The 17,778-nt window shown below is 39.5% G+C and overlaps 1 long non-coding RNA gene across 1 annotated transcript; it reads right to left on the reverse strand.

Moving 5' to 3' along the window:
* Positions 1–8,045: 8,045 nt before the first annotated feature.
* LOC135407379 (uncharacterized) lies at positions 8,046–12,676 on the reverse strand. Its single transcript, XR_010426850.1, has 3 exons — positions 12,457–12,676; positions 8,644–8,846; positions 8,046–8,544 (listed from the first exon to the last, which is right to left on the reverse strand). It is a non-coding gene; the product is annotated as an uncharacterized LOC135407379 (long non-coding RNA).
* Between the last annotated feature and the right edge of the window lie 5,102 nt (positions 12,677–17,778).

Consider the following 17,778-nt stretch of genomic DNA (forward strand, 5'->3'; position numbering starts at 1 on the left):
AACTATAACGCTAACTCTCCTATGTCTCCACAGTCTACAGCTTGTTTGTAGTCAAGATAGAGATTTCTAGGAAGGTCATTCAGAGATCTGCCCTATGGGTGGCTTGTCATAAGTGGCAGGGAATGTGGGAGAAAATAGGCCAGTCTGGGGGGAAACCCAGATTGGTGATTTGGAAGTTCACCCTTGAACAACTAGAGGGCCCTGATAAAGTGACAGAGTACTTGCAAGGAGAATGCTGTGACAACTCCATAGAAGAGCAACTTACTGGATAGTGTTGGACCCTCCTTAATGGACACACTTTAATACTCCTCCTCAGTGGGAGGAGGAGGAAAGCAGATCAACAGGCACAGTGGCCACTCAAACTGCAGCTGAACCAGAGGAACAACCTGTGCTTGGTAGCAGTGACTCCTATACAGAAGAAGAAATCCAAGACTAAATTAGTTCAATTAGTGGGGGGATGAAGAGGAAGTAGGGCCCTCCAACAGGAGGAAGAGGCAGGGCCAGAGAAAATCTGTTTCAGTGGCAACACTAAATTGGGGAATATCGTGCCTAAACCAAGACACTTGCTAATTAAAAAAAAAAAGTAAATAACATCTCTGGTTGTGGAAAAGATGCATGGAGTACAAGCAGCAAGACAGAAAAATGAGTGGAAGCAGTTTATTTTGCACGTAATTATGCAGCAATTACTTTCAGCTAGCAGTTTCTTTAAATGGTTGTATAGAATTCCTTAGTAATTTATGATTTTATATCAATAGCAATCAATTTTTTAAGTGCAAACATATTTGGCGTCTTCTCTTTCTGTTGAAAAGAAAGCATTGTATTTTATTTTTGAATAATAATTCTTTATCCTTAGTGAAAAGAAAAGTTAAACTACACTTTTAAGACAAAGAAAAAGGACTTGTTTTTAAGGTTAAAAAAACCCCATTCAATATTCCTGGAGAAACTGTCAAGCAATTCGATTTCCACACTGTTTTATCTCCTACCTGCACCTTCTTCTATTACAATGCCAGGTCACTGTGGTGCAGCACCCCCTTTTCTTCCCCTTTTTTGTGATAGCTAAAGCTCTGGGACTTCTATGTTCAAAATGGAAATATAATTTTACAAACCACTCTCCAAATGAAGATGAAGAAATAAAATTTATTCATTCAAATAGTATTTTTAAGGTTGTCTGATCAAAAAGAATTTTTTACAGAAAAAACGATAACTTTTTCAAGTCACATTTTAGGCTTCAAGGTCTGGTTGCTGTTTGCTTGAGTTTCTTTAACTTAAAATTTGTGTCTTGATGTCTTAACTTGGCAAGGTTGATTTTTAGTAAGTTAAATTTAAATGAGTAATTTTAATAACCTTTTTAATATGGTTTATTTTTCAAAAAAAAAGAAATATCATCTCTAGAGGACAGTGTTAAATTGAGATGAACATTTTGGATTTTGTCATACAAACCACTTGATGTCTCATTAACTGACCCTCATCTGGAATTTTTTAATGGTGATTTTAAAATAATGTTTAAATATAGCCATTAAATATTCTTAGAAATAGATCTTGTTTAAAAATTTTTAAGGTAAAATGTTTGCGTTCCCATGAATTTTGTGTCTGAACATGTAACTTTCCATGGCTTCAAGCCAGTATCCAGCAGCAGTGAGAAGGCCTGAATAGTCAAGATGTGTGGTCAATATTTGGAGTAACTTCTATTGACTGAACACAGAAAATGAAGAAAAAAATATTTTCTATAAAAATAACTCTTCACTATACTCAGGACTTTTCTAGCCGGTCAACTTATGAATTTAGTGTGACTGCAGAAATGGAAGGTCATACTACATAGACATTATCAAGAATTTATCTTTCTGTTTGGACAGAACTGAATGTTCTTTTTCATAAGTAGTGACTGTCTCTCTTCTGTATCCATTTGTAATGACACTACAATCCTGAGTTCAGTTCCTATTTTTCTGTTTTCTGCATTAACTTTTGTTCTTGCACCTATTCACTTCATGCCAGTGTACTTCAGATTTATTGTTTAATTAATACCTTCATTTGATACATACAATCAAAGACACCAGCATGTGTCATATACCGAAATCTTTACCAGTCAAGATCTGCAAATTCCTGGTCATCATAAGCAATTATGACATACTTTTTTTTTTTCCCCCAAAATAAAATGCATTAGAAAAACAGTGTACATGTTTGGATAAAATGGATACTAAAACAATGCTATGAGCTATGGGCTATGATCGTTTGTTTCACTAATCATCTTCGTTTCACTAATGATCTTGGCTGATGCAAATTAGACATATCTAATCTATGAGTGACAGAAGAATTATAAAGTCAGCTCTAGCCCCATGGCACATCTAACAGGCATCCAAAGAAATGGATGAGTTCTATACTTTGTGCAATTGTACCTAGTTGAATAAATCAGGCTAGAAATGGGCAGGCTATTTGAATATCTAGACAAACAACCAACCAAAAAAAAAATGGTACATTTTTCTTTTCATTGTTCTTAGTCTTCTCCCTGAATTCCAAGTTGCAGTGAGAACAAACTATTGAGGTTCTGGGTGCACCCATGAGAGCTCGGTGAAATCCTTATGGTGCCTTCCTTTGCCAGACAGAGAGTGGAGTAGATGAGATTTTTACTTTAGGATATAAATGGCTAACAGCACATCTACAGCATATACACTTACTCTGTCATCTTGAGGAGGGATACAATTTCCAAATTTGTGTGGTGTGGTGGTAAGGAGGTGCTGTGTCAGAACAATGTTTCACTTCAAATGTCATGCAACCCAACCTGAGTCATGTAAGAAATGGGGTTTTTTTGAGCAGGATATTTTTTCTGCTTTTTCCTAGAAGTTGCATCATCAAGCTTATAGAATATATAAAATATAATGTATATATAAGCATATACATATGCAAAGGAAGGTTTTTCCTGGAGGATTTTCATGGAGACAGAAAATATTTTTGAAGAACCAACATCTTTTCTGTTAAAAGTTTTGATTGAAAAGTCTTTTAAGAAATTGAGAATAGCTGTTACAGGAACTTCTCAAATGCCCTGCACTCCCACTGGTGAAAATAAACAAGTTGCGCCTTTTAGACTGGTATTTTAATATAAGTTTAGTACTCCACACTTATTGTTCACAGAAGTTTTTGTTGGTGGCTACACTGACAATGCATGCGAGTGTGTATGTACACAGGTGTGCAAGCTTTTTTTCTGCTCTAGATAAATAATCAATCTTGTGAGAATGAGAGAAACTCTTCCTGCAGTATTCATGATGTGTCATGACAGAGATTTGGGCCACTCTAATAAGGAGGTGGATTAGGGAAATATGGTTGTACTAAGCCACTACAAACATACAAACTGATCTTGAAGTGCATGAAAATTTAGCATGGAATGCAATGCAATTCCAGTTTCTAATCACAAGCTTTTGTTAGCTTGTTAAGGTACGGTAAGGACACTGTGATTCCTGAGGCAGTAATTTTGTTGAGATAGCTTGTTTTATGGTGACATTCACAGTCAGAAGTTCTCTATCAACCTGCACCTCAGGAAGTCTTCCATCATCCCCACATCACCATTGGACAATCAGAGCTCAAATCAGTCCAGCAGTTTAATTACCTAGGCAGCCTTATCTCCTCAGATGGGTAAGATTGACAGAGAGATAGACAACAGGTTAGCAAAGGCATATAGTGCCTTTGGAAAACTCCATAAAAGAGTTTGGCAAAGTAAACACCTGAAGAAAAGTACAAAGATCAGTGTTTACAGAGCCTTTGTGCTGTCTACTCTTTTATATGGATCTGAATCATGTGTCATCTACTGCCACCACCTGCATCTCTTGGAAAGCTGCCATCAACGCTGTCTCTGTACAATCCTAAACATCCACTGGTCAGATTATGTGACTAATATATCTGTTCTAGAGCAAGCAGCAGTCACAAGCATTGAGGCCATGTTACTGAGAACACAGCTGCGTTGGGCAGGACACATCTCAAGGATGAAGGACCACCGCCTCCCTAAGATCTTGCTTTATGGTGAACTTGCCACTGGCTGCTGCAAGAGAGGAGCCCCGAAGAGGAGATACAAGGACTCCCTGAAACAACATCTCAGCCTTGGCCATATTGATCTTCATCATTGGTCTACTCTGGCCTCAACTCGGGAGGTCTGGAGACACATTATCTGCAGCACTGCTGCTTCCTTTGAGAGCGCACGCAGGATCACCCTTGAGGAGAAAAGACAATGCAGAAAGAACCATGCCTCACAGAATATACCACCTAAGGAGTCTTTCTGCTGTGCCTTTTGCAATCAGACGTGTCTATCTCATATTGGCCTTATTAGCCACCAGTGTGCTTGTAACAAATGTGGATAGAGCCTTTCCCAAATCTTCGTTCGCAAAGCCTAGCCATGAATTTTGTTGAGATAACTTGTTTTATGGTGACATTCATATTAAATTTCTGTCTCAAATGAACTCATAAAATAAGAAGGAAAATCACTTTTCTAAATTTATTTTGTCCTAGTGTTCTGCTGCTGGTTTATTCTACCTCACTAGATATAAAATGAGTGCTCAATACATTTGAAAGGAACATTCAAGCATCTAGAACTAGATACCTTTTCTATGTCTTTCAGGGTGGTTCCCAAATTTGAATTTAATTTGGATAACCCACAATCATTTAGAAACAAAGCAAGACACGGACAGAACTGTTTGTGAGGCACTGTGACAACTCAAACTACTATTGCATTTATTTTCTTCTGTCCCCAACATAACAACATATTTATACACATATATACATGTATAGAATGTATAAATACATATAAATATATATATGTAAAATAATGGCAATGAAGGACCATTCTGAATTATTTCAACTTGCCACATGTTAAGCGGAAACAACAGGCATCTGGCTCAAACAGGTCCAGCAGATTCCTAAAACACATGGATAATAACTTCATGGTACATGTACTAAGGGAGCCAACTAGGAAAGATACTTTCCTTGATTTGTTGCTTGTTAACAGAGAGAGTTTTGTGAGTGCTGATTGACTGCTGTCTGGGCCACAGCGACCATGAAGCAATTGAATTTAAAGTCTCTGTTGACAGAAGGAAAAGTGCCAGAAAAACTTCAACCCTGGACATGAGGAGAGCAGACTTGGGGTTTCTTGGGGAACTAGCTAGTAAGGTTCCCTGGGAAAAGGCTTTTGAAGGTGCTGGGGTCCCTCAGTGCTGGTCACTTTTTAAGCACCACCTCCTAAGGGCAATTGCGAACTGTCAGAAATCCAGGAGGCGAGACAGAAGGATGGTTTGGCTGAGCAGGGATGGATGAAAAGAAGGTGTATGCCCAGTGGAAGCAAGGTCAGGTGATATGGAAGAATGACAGAGAATGGCAGGCTGCTTACCACTGTAGGAAGAAAATTCAGGGGACCAAAGCTCAACTGGAGCTGGAGCAGGCCTATACTGTGGGTGACAATAAAAAGCACTTTAAAAAATATATATTAATAGCAAAAGGCAGCACAGAAATAACATCAGCCTATTACAGGATGAGAATGGTCACCCCACAAACAGGGACAGAGACAAGGCAGAGGTGTTTGATGCTTTCTTTGTCTCTGTCTTCAACACTGATGATGGACTAAAGGGGTCCCAGTGGCCTATTCTGGAGGACCATGGCTGTGAGAATGATCAACTCACAGCTAGCTCTGAACTTGTGTGGGTTCTACCGCTTCAGTTGGATCCCTGTAAGTTTATGGAGCCTGATGGGGTTTATCTGAGAATACCCAAAGAGCTGGCTGATGTCATCGTGCAGCCTCTCTCAATGATTTTTATATGGTCTTGGGAATCTGGAAAAGTCCCAGTTGACTGGAAGCTGGCAAACATTGTCCCAGTTTTCAAGAAGTCCAAGAAGGATGACCCTGAAAATTACAGACCTGTCAGTCTCACTTCAGTACCTGGTAAAATCATGGAGAAGATTATTCTGGGAGGTATTGAAAAACACCTGAAGGGCAACACACTCTTGAGTCAGTCAGCACTGGCTCATGAGGGGAAACTGCTGCTCATCAAACCTCATTTCCTTTTATGACAAGGTAACCCACCTACCTGATCAAGGGAGAATCCAGTTGGTGTAATCTTTTTGGATTTCAGTAAAGCTTTTGATGCTGTCTCTCTCAGGGTACTTCTGGACAAAATGTCCAGCACGCAGCTGGACAAACATATCATTTGGTGGGTAAGCAATTGGCTTATGTGTCAGGAGCAAAGGGTTACATGAAGATGGTGACTAGTCACTAACAGAGTTCCACAGGGCTCCATATTAGGCCCAGAGCTCTTCAATATTTTCATTAACAACTTGGACACAGGACTGAAAGAGATACTAAGCAAATTTGCCTATGATAATAAATTCTGAGGAACTGTTGACTTCCTGCAGAGAAACCTTGACAAATTAGAGAGATGAGCTATCACCAACCATACGAAGTTCAACAACAGAAAGTGCCAGATTCTCTACCTAGGATGGGGCAACCCTGGATGTATGGGCAGACTGGGGAACGAGACGCTGGAGAGCATCACTTTAGAAAGGGACCTCAGATCCTGGTCGATGGCAAGTTGGATATGAGTCAGCAGTGCCCTGGCAGCCAAGAGGGTCAACTGTGTCCTGGAGGGCATCAGGTACAGCATCACCAGCTGGTCAAGGGAGGGGATTGTCCCACTCTGCTCTGCACTGGGGTGGCGTCACTGGGATATTGTGGCAGTTTTGGGCACCACAATGTAGGAAAGATATTAAGCTGTTAGAGAGTGTCCAAAGGAGGGCAATGAAAATGGTGAAGGGCCTTTAGGGGATGCCTTATGAGGAGCAGCTGAGGTCAATTGGTGTGTTCAGCCTGGAGAAGAGAAGACTGAGGGGAGAGTTCACTGCAGCTACAACTTCCTCATGAGGGGAAGAGGAGGGGCAGGCACTGATCTCTTCTCTGTGGTGACCAGTGACAGGACCTGAGGGAATGGCCTGAAGCTGTGTCAGGGGAGGCTTAGGTTGGATATTAGAAAGACGTTCTTTCCCCAGAGGGTGCTTGGGCATTGGAACAGGCTCCCCAGGGCAGTGCTCACAGCACCAGCCTGACAGAGTTCAAGTAGTGTTTTGACAACGCTATCAGGCACATGATGTGATCCTTGGGATGTTCTGTGCAGGGCCAGGAGTTGGACTTTGATAATCCTATTAGATCCCTTCCAACTAAGAATATTTTTTTATTTTTGTATTCTATAAATTATTATGATGCTAATTTAATTTTTTTAATTTTTTTTTTTTTAATTCTTGGGCATCATTTCCTTTTCATTGAGTGCCATTATACAGGTATTTTAAGGTGCAGAATATAAACTGATATTTCCTTAAAGTTTGTCAGTCATATCATTACTTCACACAGCTGAAATAGCAACATAGGATCATTATTGGTAAAAGTTTCAGTCTTAAATGAATTTATTATTAGATACTTTGGCAGCTGCCAAGATCTTCCATTTCTGTTACTTTTTCCCAAGACTGTAAATGTTTTGTTTGTTGGAAATTCCATCCTATAACAAAATATAGGGCTTGTATATTGGGTGCTGTTCTGTACCAAGTGTGAAATCAATACACAGCCTTACATATAGGAGGGACATTATTGCAACCTAATTATTGATATGCTAAAGTCATTTACGCCTGACAGAGAAGATAGATTATGATGCTATTAATTTAACTGACAGTGAGTAAAGGAAGATAATCTGCAATGTAAGCCTACAGACTGTAAAGTTTTTATGCATATTTTGTTCAGCAAGTTATACAATTCTGACAGCTATGAATCACTTTTAATCTGTCAATTTCAAAGATTGTCATCAGAAAGTTCAGCTGAAGGAGAATGTCTGTTTGACTTATCTTAAATGTAAGATGATTACTGTTTGTCACATTTACAAATTATACTATTCTTGGGAAAAATAAAGCTAAAATGTTTAACATAGTTATTGTGTAATTTGGAAGGCAGGATGCAGTAATGCATCTAAAATAGATGTATACATTTGTGCCGTGAAACTTGTTTGCTAATGGATGACACACAGCAATAGATATAAAAACAAAGATGGTTTACATTGCAATAACTTCATATACATAAAATATAGAAGGAAAGGAAAAATATAAAAACTGCTGAATCTTTACTTTTTCCTTCAGACATTCAGTAGAAATATAAATGCTTCAACAGATGACACAGTTCCAAAAGATGAATGTGAGTCTCCAGATACAAGTTTCTTTTTTTTTACTTTCGAAATGCTTGTGTGTGCCATTGGTCTTGCATACAGATTCACAAGACCTGTCATGGTTCTATGACACTTTGCCTTATTTCAAGCATTTTAAGGTAGACTTTATCAGGATAGACTTTATCAGTGGTGTTGAGGCTTTAGCTTTTCTTAAGCTGAAGTGTCATGCTTTTTTGGGATACCATGATCAACTTAACACCTTTTGCCTTATAAGGTTGTTCCTACTCCAGCAGTTTTTCATGCTTTCAGCTTGTTCCTCAGCTCTGTGGGTTTCCCAGACATGCCCTTGCTCCCCTGGCAGCTCTGACAACTGCTGAAAAATAGAGATATTCAGTTTCTTTCACCATTACTTCATCTGAGCATGCATGAGACCCTGGGACCATCCACAGATGTAGGAGGCACCCATTCTTGCCTTGAGAAATTGCTCTCCACTGTTTATAGAAATCACAAAACTGACTTGGCTCCTAGAAGTGGTGCAGCGTTGGGAGGCCAGGAGAAATTGAAGCATTTTAATGACTCTGTGTGGTAACCATTGGTTCAATAGAAATTTTCGATAACTCCACAGGGCCTTGAAAATGGCAGTGTGTATTATTTTTCTTCATTTAGCTGGGTGCCCTGTATTTAATAACAATACACAAATTAGTAAACAAAATTACTAATGCAATACGGTAATTAAAGAGAAAAATAACTCAATAAATAAATAACAAAACTTTGCTGCTAGATATAAAAAAAATTATTGAGTCAAGAAGAAGAAGTTCAGCTACAGTTTGTTCTGCCAATCTGCATTCAATGACTCACCATTCTTTGTTAGGATAAATCTACGGTTTTAGGCATTGGCTTTGTTCCTCTTCCAGTAAGAGAAGCTAAAAGTTTTGAAGTCATTTTAGTGATAATGAAGCTTGCTTGCATTGCATCAGACAGGGTAGCTGTTTGACATTTGGTTCTCCTTTTAAGAAAACAACAGTGGGAAAAAAAATAAGTCTTGAAATTATTTTTTTGAATTCCCCTGCCCTCATTTATTTTCTCTGTCCTGCTATAGGGTAGCTGCAAACTTAGCTTTTACCTCTAGGCAAGTAGGCAGGCAAGCATCTCCTTCTGGAACTAATGTCAATGTTATCTCCTCGGATTAATTGGCAAGTAAATGGTGCAGTCTATAGGTTGCCTCCTCGGGAGAGAGTTTCTACATCAGCAACTTTGTGATATTTTGCTCTGAAATTTAGCCCTGTATTTAACTCCTTTCTGGAAACTCTCAGGAGAAAGGAAGTCAATCTTTCTGCAGTTCCATGCAACTCATGACCACACATCTGCACTTTCCTTGAGAAGAATTTTTACCTAATATAAATTGATTGACTGTTTTCAGAAGGTTCCCTTTTTGGCTGGCAACATTTCTGGGTAAATGCTAGTGTGGCATATGGAAATAACTTTAGGTAATTCCTTAACTCCAGTTCTTTTGTAGATATACAGATAATCAACGGAATAAGATCAGAGTAAAAGCAAAATACCTTCTAACTTGGACTTTAGGGCACAAGAGGGTTTTGCTGGCTTAGCCATGTTTTCAAAATCTCTCTCCTATTGCTCATCAGAAGTAGTCACCGTACATTTGTTACTGGAAACTTTTCTCTGTGAAAAACACACTCCTACACAGCCCCGCTTTCAGGAACTATTTACAGTCCCCTCTGAAAGGGAAATGTGCAGTGGGGTTTTCAAGTCAGTTCAGAATTTTTAAAATTGCTTCCCCTGAGCAATATATCAAGTTGTCCACTAAAGTGAAGAGTTTATTTCTGCAGTTATTGTGTTTTATATTAATGTGAGTAAAACCAATTGCTAGCTAACAACTGTCTGCTTGTATGTGGGGGTGTTTCACTCATAGCGTGCCAAAGATAAACATTCATTTTCCCCTTTATAATTCAATGGGTCATATTTGTAAAATTCAACTTATTTATTATCATATTTGACTGAAAAAAATCTTAGTTTTGTAGTTAAAATACTTTCAAATGAGAAAGAGTGTTGCACACATGAAGAATGTCTTTAGTAAGCCAATGCCCTCCTGCTGAGTTTCTACCATCAGAACGTGTCTATGCTAGACAAAGTTTCATTTCTATTTAGTTTCAATTAAATGCCTGTAATGTAATTACATAGCACAAGAAGAATCTATTGATGTTGTAAATTTGATTTGTACTGAGATTACAGAAAAGCCCTGTAAGGTAACTTTAAAAATTATTGTCTGTCCTTCTAGCTTCTTATGTGCAACAATAACATCTGGCAAATGTCAAATCCTGTAATTTTGTTTTCCTGGTTTGAGAAATACTTTACTTGGTCATTGATTTTGAACAGAGTGCTAAGAATAAAACATTCCCCACCTAAGGAAAGGCAATAGGCCCTTGGACAGAAACAATATGGTGGCTATTCAGGAAATAGAGATAAGGACACAATTCACAAAGATTATATAACTGTGTCAGCAGCAATGTGAGCTTTGTTGCTTGTGAAACTGAAGCTAGATAAACAAGAACAATAACATTTTCACCAATTGTAAAAATATCTAATCATTTTGTGGTTTTGCCTCATATTTTTAGCTTTTCTTCTCTGAGAAGCTGACTTTCTATCTGCCTGATAGCAAAATTTTGCCATTTCATCAATAAAATTTTCATCACTTCACCTTGATTCTATTCACAAATGTTTTGTCACTTGAGGTATATAAATCTAGTTTGGATGAAGGACTGACATTTAATTAAAATCTTAGTTTGTGCATAAAAATTTTCAGTTAAAACCAGAAAATTTCTTATGATTGTAGTAGTACTCTGTAGTTTGTATCATGCTGTATTTCACATACAAAACATATTTTTAGTATTGCCTGTATCCCTCAATGAATTAGTTTCTTCTATTCCCACAAGTAAAAGCTGGTTCCTCTGTAAGTATGCATGACTGAAAAGTTGAAGTTACTGGAAAGCTGAAGTGAAAAACTGGAATATGGACCAGAAGTATAAGTTTCAACTTTGTTCTATACTTGTGGCCCTGTGCCATCGTAACTGGCCAAACTTTTTTCATTCCAATTGGAAGTGAAATGTGTGAGAGTGTAGCGCTGACCATTTCTTTGCTCTGCATGAAGTTGGTTGGTTTTCCTTGACAGTTCTACCTTGATGTGTCACCTCAGATAGATCGCAGGTCACTTGGATCTGAGCAGCCCAAAACGAGAAAAAGCAGCCCCAACAGCCATGCTTTTAAATTGATGTTTACATAAAATTTGAGGAAGGAATGAAGTTTGTCAGGGTTATATCTCTTGATTTGCGTAATTTTACAGGGAGTTAATGCCACCATGACTCAGGCCGCAGTCCAGGGAATTACCAGGGAGTGATGACTTTCAGCATAGCCTCAATGACATTACACAGATACTACAAAGTAAGGACAGAACACTGGAGGTGGTAGAGTGGAACACAGAAGAGTAGGTTATATTTTCCTAGAAATAAAGTTATGTACCTTTAATATATATGTACACAGAATACATATATAAGCACATTGCTCTATGCACGAGAATCTAAAAGTTGTAAATTCTTAGAATGTGAATTTTAGAAACAGAATTTAGGCACTAATAATCACTAATAATAAGATGTTAGATACTGCAGTAAACTTACATGTTATTTCAACCATCTACATAACTTGAATCTTTGCCTTCTAAAGAATCTTTTCTAATGAATCAAGCAGCAAATAACCTGCTCATTTTTTTCCCATTTCTGACAATGTTGCTTGCATTGGAACTCTGAATGAGCAAGTTAAATATCTACTGGAGAGCAAGGGGTTGGACTTTCTTTTTTTTTTTTTTTTAATAAAAGTGTTATGAACCTCTGTTCTGATCATCCTTGAAATGCCATTTCCTTGAAGCGAAGGATATCATAACTATCTTTCTTTTTTGTTTAATTAAAATGCTTCATTCAAACTACATTTTCAGGGCTTCTTGAGTACTTTAAAATCTAATAGATATATCCTGTGACACAAGTCTGAGCGAGTAGATACTACTATTCCTGTCTCAGAAAGTGATTTACAGAGAGACTCTGGAGCAATTAGAAATTGAACCTCTGACTCTTGACTGTACACACTGAAACACAAGAAATTCAATTTAGACATAAGAAAAGACTTTTGTACAGTGAAAGGGTGCAAAAGCTTGGTCCGCTTGCCTGGAAAGATTTAGAGTAATCATCCTCAGAGATACTAAACCCTGAAAGATACACACCTGCTTTAAGTGACTCAGCTTTAAGGACAGCAGTTGAAATGGATGATTTCCTTAAAACCCTTCCACCATCATCCATTTCATGATTTTATGTTGCTTTAATCAATGGACAAATTTTCCCTATAAAGTTTAAAGCAGATAGCTGCACAGAGTGGAAAAGGCATTTCCAGATCTAGGTGTGTGTGCTGCATGCCTTGTGGGCTGTACATATCATAGAATCATAGAATCATAGAATCATAGAATCATAGAATCATAGAATCATAGAACCAGCTGGGTTGGAAGGGACCTCCGAGATCATCAAGTCCAATCCTTGATCCACTACCGCTGTGGTTACTAGACCATGGCACTAAGTGTCACATCCAGTCTCTTCTTAAAAACCTTCAGAGATGGAGAATCCACTACTTCCCTGGGCAGCCCATTCTGATCTCTGATTACCCTCTGTAAAGAAATTTTTTCTAATCTCTAACCCAAACCTCCCCTGGCACAACTTGAGACCATGCCCTCTTGTCTTGCTGATAGTTGTGTGGGAGAAGAGACCAACCCCCACCTGGCTACAACCTCCTTTCAGGGAGTTGTAGAGAGTGAGGAGGTCTCCCCTGAGCCTCCTCCTCTCCAGGCTGAACAGCCCCAGCTCCCTCAGCCTCTCCTCATAGGACTTGTGCTTGAGTCCCTTTACCAGCCTAGTTGCCCTCCTCTGGACCTGCTCCAGCACCTCAATATCCTTCCTGAACTGAGGGGCCCAGAACTGGACACAGTACTCCAGGTGTGGCCTCACCAGCACTGAGTACAGGGGAAGAATCACTTCCCTGGTCCTGCTGGCCACATTGTTCCTGATCCAGGCCAGGATGCCATTGGCCTTCTTGGCCATCTGGGCACACTGCTGGCTCATGTTCAGCTTCTTGTCAATCCAAACTCCCAGGTCCCTCTCTGTCTGGCTGCTCTCCAGCCACTCTGTGCCCAGCCTGTAGCGCTGCATGGGGTTGTTGTGGCCAAAGTGCAGGGCCTGGCACTTGGCCTTGTTGAACCACATTCTGTTGGAATCAGCCCAACTCTCCAACCTATCCAGGTCCCTCTGCAGAGCCCTCCCGCCTTCCAGCTGATCGACATTCCCCTCCAGCTTAGTGTCATCTGCAAATTTGCTGATGATGGACTCAATCCCCTCATCTAAATCATCAGTAAAGATATTAAACAGAACTGGGCCCAACACTGATCCCTGGGGGACACCACTAGTGACCGGCCACCAACTGGATGCAGCCCCGTTCACCACCTCTCTCTGGACCCAGCCCTCCAGCCAGTTCCTGACCCAGCACAAAGTGCCCCTGTCCAAGCCGTGGGCTGCCAGCTTTTCTAGGAGTATGCTGTGGGAGACAGTGTCAAAGGCTTTGCTGAAGTCCAGGTAGACTACATCCACAAAAGGGTTTCAGTGAACAATTTTTTTCCTTCAAAAAAACACACACTCCCCCCCCAAATCCAAAACAAAAGCAAACTAACAAACAACATCCCAAACCAAACCGAAAAGCAACACCCCCCAAACAAACAAAAAAAATAACCAAAAAACCCTTTGAATTAATTGAGGAACAACTGAGTCCCCTCTCCTATTCTACAGTGTTTCTTCATAGGAGACTGGTTTCCAAATCAAGCTGGGATGCACATGTAGGATGGACAAAATTGCCTGAAAATATTTCTTATTTTTCTAGAAATATAAGGGTATGTAGCTTTTTTTTTTTCTTTCTAGCAGTGACGTTCTTTTCATATGTACAAAGCTGATAAACTTTTGATAGCAGAAAATTACAGTCATTGACACAAAAATAATGTTGCTTCAGTAACAGAAAGAGTTACCTTTACTTAATGTATTATATATATACTCATTGTAACCATAAGGAATAAGTAATCTCTCTGGGTAGACACAAAGAGCTTTTAATCCAAAGAGACAATAGAAAAGAAAAAGAGGCAGACAAAGAAAATATTATGTCTGAACATCAATACATGTCAACGGTTGTTTTGAGTTAGGACCAAGTGTCTTCATTTCCAAATGTAATTTCTTCAAGGGGAATGGTACATGATGCAATGAGCTCTGCAATGGAATCTGGGATCTCTTGAGAGCATTCCTCATCTTGGTTACAGACTGTGGTTGTGCAGCTATGCTACTTGCTGGCTGGAGCTATTTTCTCTGTATGACTGTGCTGTATCAGGTCAGCTGTGTGCTCATCAAGAGAATTTGCACTGGAGTTTGCTGCCCACAGTGTACATAGACTACATTTATTTTTCGTGCTGCGCATGACACTAGCTATTAAGTGTTTTTGTGTTGTTTGAATAAGATTCAGTAATAGTTGTTGTGTCTTCTCTGTAGAGGTCCTGTAAGACAAATGTATTACACATTCTCTATCTTTATTCTGTCAGTTTTATTGACATACAAAGTAGCAACATGGAGTACATCTGTCTGTAAGAGGTTCTGCTTTTCAGTGTAATGCAAGATGTAGTGTGTTCAAGGCGGGATGTTAATGGTAATTAAACACAACTGTTAAATGATTTTCAAACCAATAAGGTTAAAAGAGAAAAGCGGCGTCAGAGCATTTGGATTGCTATTTTGTTTTCAATTGAAGCTGAGAATGAATGTGTCATATATGCTTTCACTTTTCTTTGTTATTATGTATGAAGGATAAAGTATGAAGTAAGTTCATCAAAGCATGGTATAATATACATTGGCTCTACGGAATCAGAGACCTAAAATAATTTGCAGCTCTGTCAGTGTTTCAAAGTATATGGCAGAAGAGCACATAAAACCTGGTTATTTTGTGATTGCCTATTGTTGGATGGTTTTGCTTTTATAGATTTGGTCAAGAGAGTCTTAGATGTTCAGAAATATTCTTTATCCTAGAAGAGCAGAGATCTGTAATAATTGAACCCTTTGAGGTAATGAGACCACATAGATCTTCCCTGTCTAATTTGTGACAGTGTGTGTGCTTCTCGGTCTTCTAAAAAGAGTAAACTTTGGAAAGACTGTAAAGAATTAAGGTCTATGTTTTCTAAAAATGTAACTTTTATCCACAAAGAGATCAAAGTAAGTAAAAAGAGTGTCTTTTATCTTAGAACCCTGACAAGAAAGTTTCCCCTTTCTACAAGTGAAGGGAGATTCGAGAGTCCGACATGAGTAGCCTTCACCTTCTGTCCAATATTGCTGAAGACTATTTTATACCATTTAATACCCTATTTTGTATGTATATAATACAGCTTTGCATTACTAGTGTCTACAGTTTTACAGGCTGTGTTACAGGGAGCACAACCAGTCAGTCAAGGGTGGGGATTACCTCCCTTCACTCCACACTTGTTAAACCATGTTGGGATACTGCAACCAGTTTTGGGCCTGCTATATGAGCAAAATACTGATCAGAGAACCTCTAGGCTGGTCAGGGAGTGGAGCACTTGCTGTGGGAGAAGAAGCTGAGGAAATGAAGTTTGTTGAGTATGGAGAAGAGACAGCTTTCAGGCCACCTAACCACAGACTTTCCCTAGCTACAAGAAAATTATAAAAAAGGTAACAAGGGAAGCTCTTTGCTGTGGGACATGGCAGGAGGACAAGAGACCATTTCAACAGGAGGACAGTCAGACACCAGAGGAGACTGTAGAGAGAGGTTATGAGGTCTCTGTCTTGAAGGTTCTCAGGTATTGACTGGATAAAAATCTGAACAACTTGTTCTCATCTCATAAGTGGTCCTGCTTTGAGCAAGAGGTTGGACTTGAGAGTTGCTTAAGTTCCCTACAACCTGAGCTATCCTGAGGTGCACCCTCTTGCCCATATCTCCGTAGGATAAAAATAGTTTCAATCCCCTTAAAGGCAAAAATCTGTAAGTAAAGGGCATGACACTTCTTCTTACAGAGAAGAGAGAGTAGAACTTGAAAAAGAGAGATGAAAATCATTGTGAATTGTTTTTGTGCATATTGTGTGTTTTGAAACTTCAGTATATTTAGCATATTCTCACAGATAAAGCCTCCTTCTCACAGATAAAACATCCATTCTGAATCGTTGGTCTGAACACTTTCAGACTCTTTTCAGTACCAACCATGTAGTCCAAGACTCAGCAATTCAGTACATTACACAACAACTGTGAAGAATGAATTGGATACTGCCCCTACTATGGAAGAACTCTTAAGGCCATACAGCAGGTGAAAACTGGCAAGGCAGCTGGGGTTGACGGAATTCCACCTGGAAGCACACGGGCCAAGCACTCCATGCTAAATTTCACGAGTTTTTGGTGCACTATTGGGAACTAGGCAAACTACCATCAGACCTTTGTGACGCAGTCATCATCACCTTGTATAAGAAAAAGGGAGATAAATCAGACTGCTCAAACTACCAGGGTATTACACTGCTCTCCATTGCTGGCAAGATCCTGGCAAGAATACTTTTGAACAGACTAATACCCGCTATAGCAGAAGTAATTCTTCCTGAAAGCCAATGTGGCTTCAGAGCCAACAGGAGTACCACAGACATGGTATTTGTTCTCAGACAACTGCAAGAGAAGTGTAGGGAACAGAACAAAGGTCTCTATGCAACCTTTGTTGATCTTACAAAGGCTTTCGATACTGTGAGCAGAAAAGGTCTGTGGCAGATTTTGGAACTTTTAGGTTGTCCCTCCAAGTTCCTCAAAATGATCATCTTATTTCATGAGGATCAACATGGCCTAGTTAGATATGGTGATGCACTTTCTGAGGCCTTTCTAATAACCAGTGGTGTGAAACAAGGCTGCATTCTCACAACAACTCTGTTCACAATCTTTTTCAGCATGGTACTCCAAAGGGCCATGGCAGACCTTGATGATCAGGATGGTATCTACATTCAATATTGTACTGATGGAAGCCTATTCAACCTAAGGCAACTGAAGGCCCACACTAAGACCTTAAATCATCTTGTCCAGGAGCTGCTTTATGCTGATGACGATGCCCTCATCGCCCACACAGAAGCAGCTCTGCAGCGTTTAACGTTCTGCTTTACAGACACTGCTGAGCTTTTTGGGCTGGAAGTCAACTTGAAGAAGACAGAAGTTCTCTATCAACCTGCACCTCAGGAAGTCTTCCATCATCCCCGTATCACCATTGGCCAATCAGAGCTCAAATCAGTCCAGCAGTTTAATTACCTAGGTAGCCTCATCTCCTCGGATGGTAAGATTGACAGAGAAATAGACAACAGGTTAGCAAAGGCATATAGTGCTTTTGGAGAACTCCACAAAAGAGTATGGCGTAATAAACACTTGAAGAAAAGTACCAAGATCAGTGTTTACAGAGCCATAGTGCTGTCTACTCTTTTATATGGTTCTGAGTCATGGG

This window comes from Pseudopipra pipra, chromosome Z (genome assembly GCF_036250125.1).
Source record: "Pseudopipra pipra isolate bDixPip1 chromosome Z, bDixPip1.hap1, whole genome shotgun sequence".
Taxonomy (NCBI): Eukaryota; Metazoa; Chordata; class Aves; order Passeriformes; family Pipridae; genus Pseudopipra; species Pseudopipra pipra.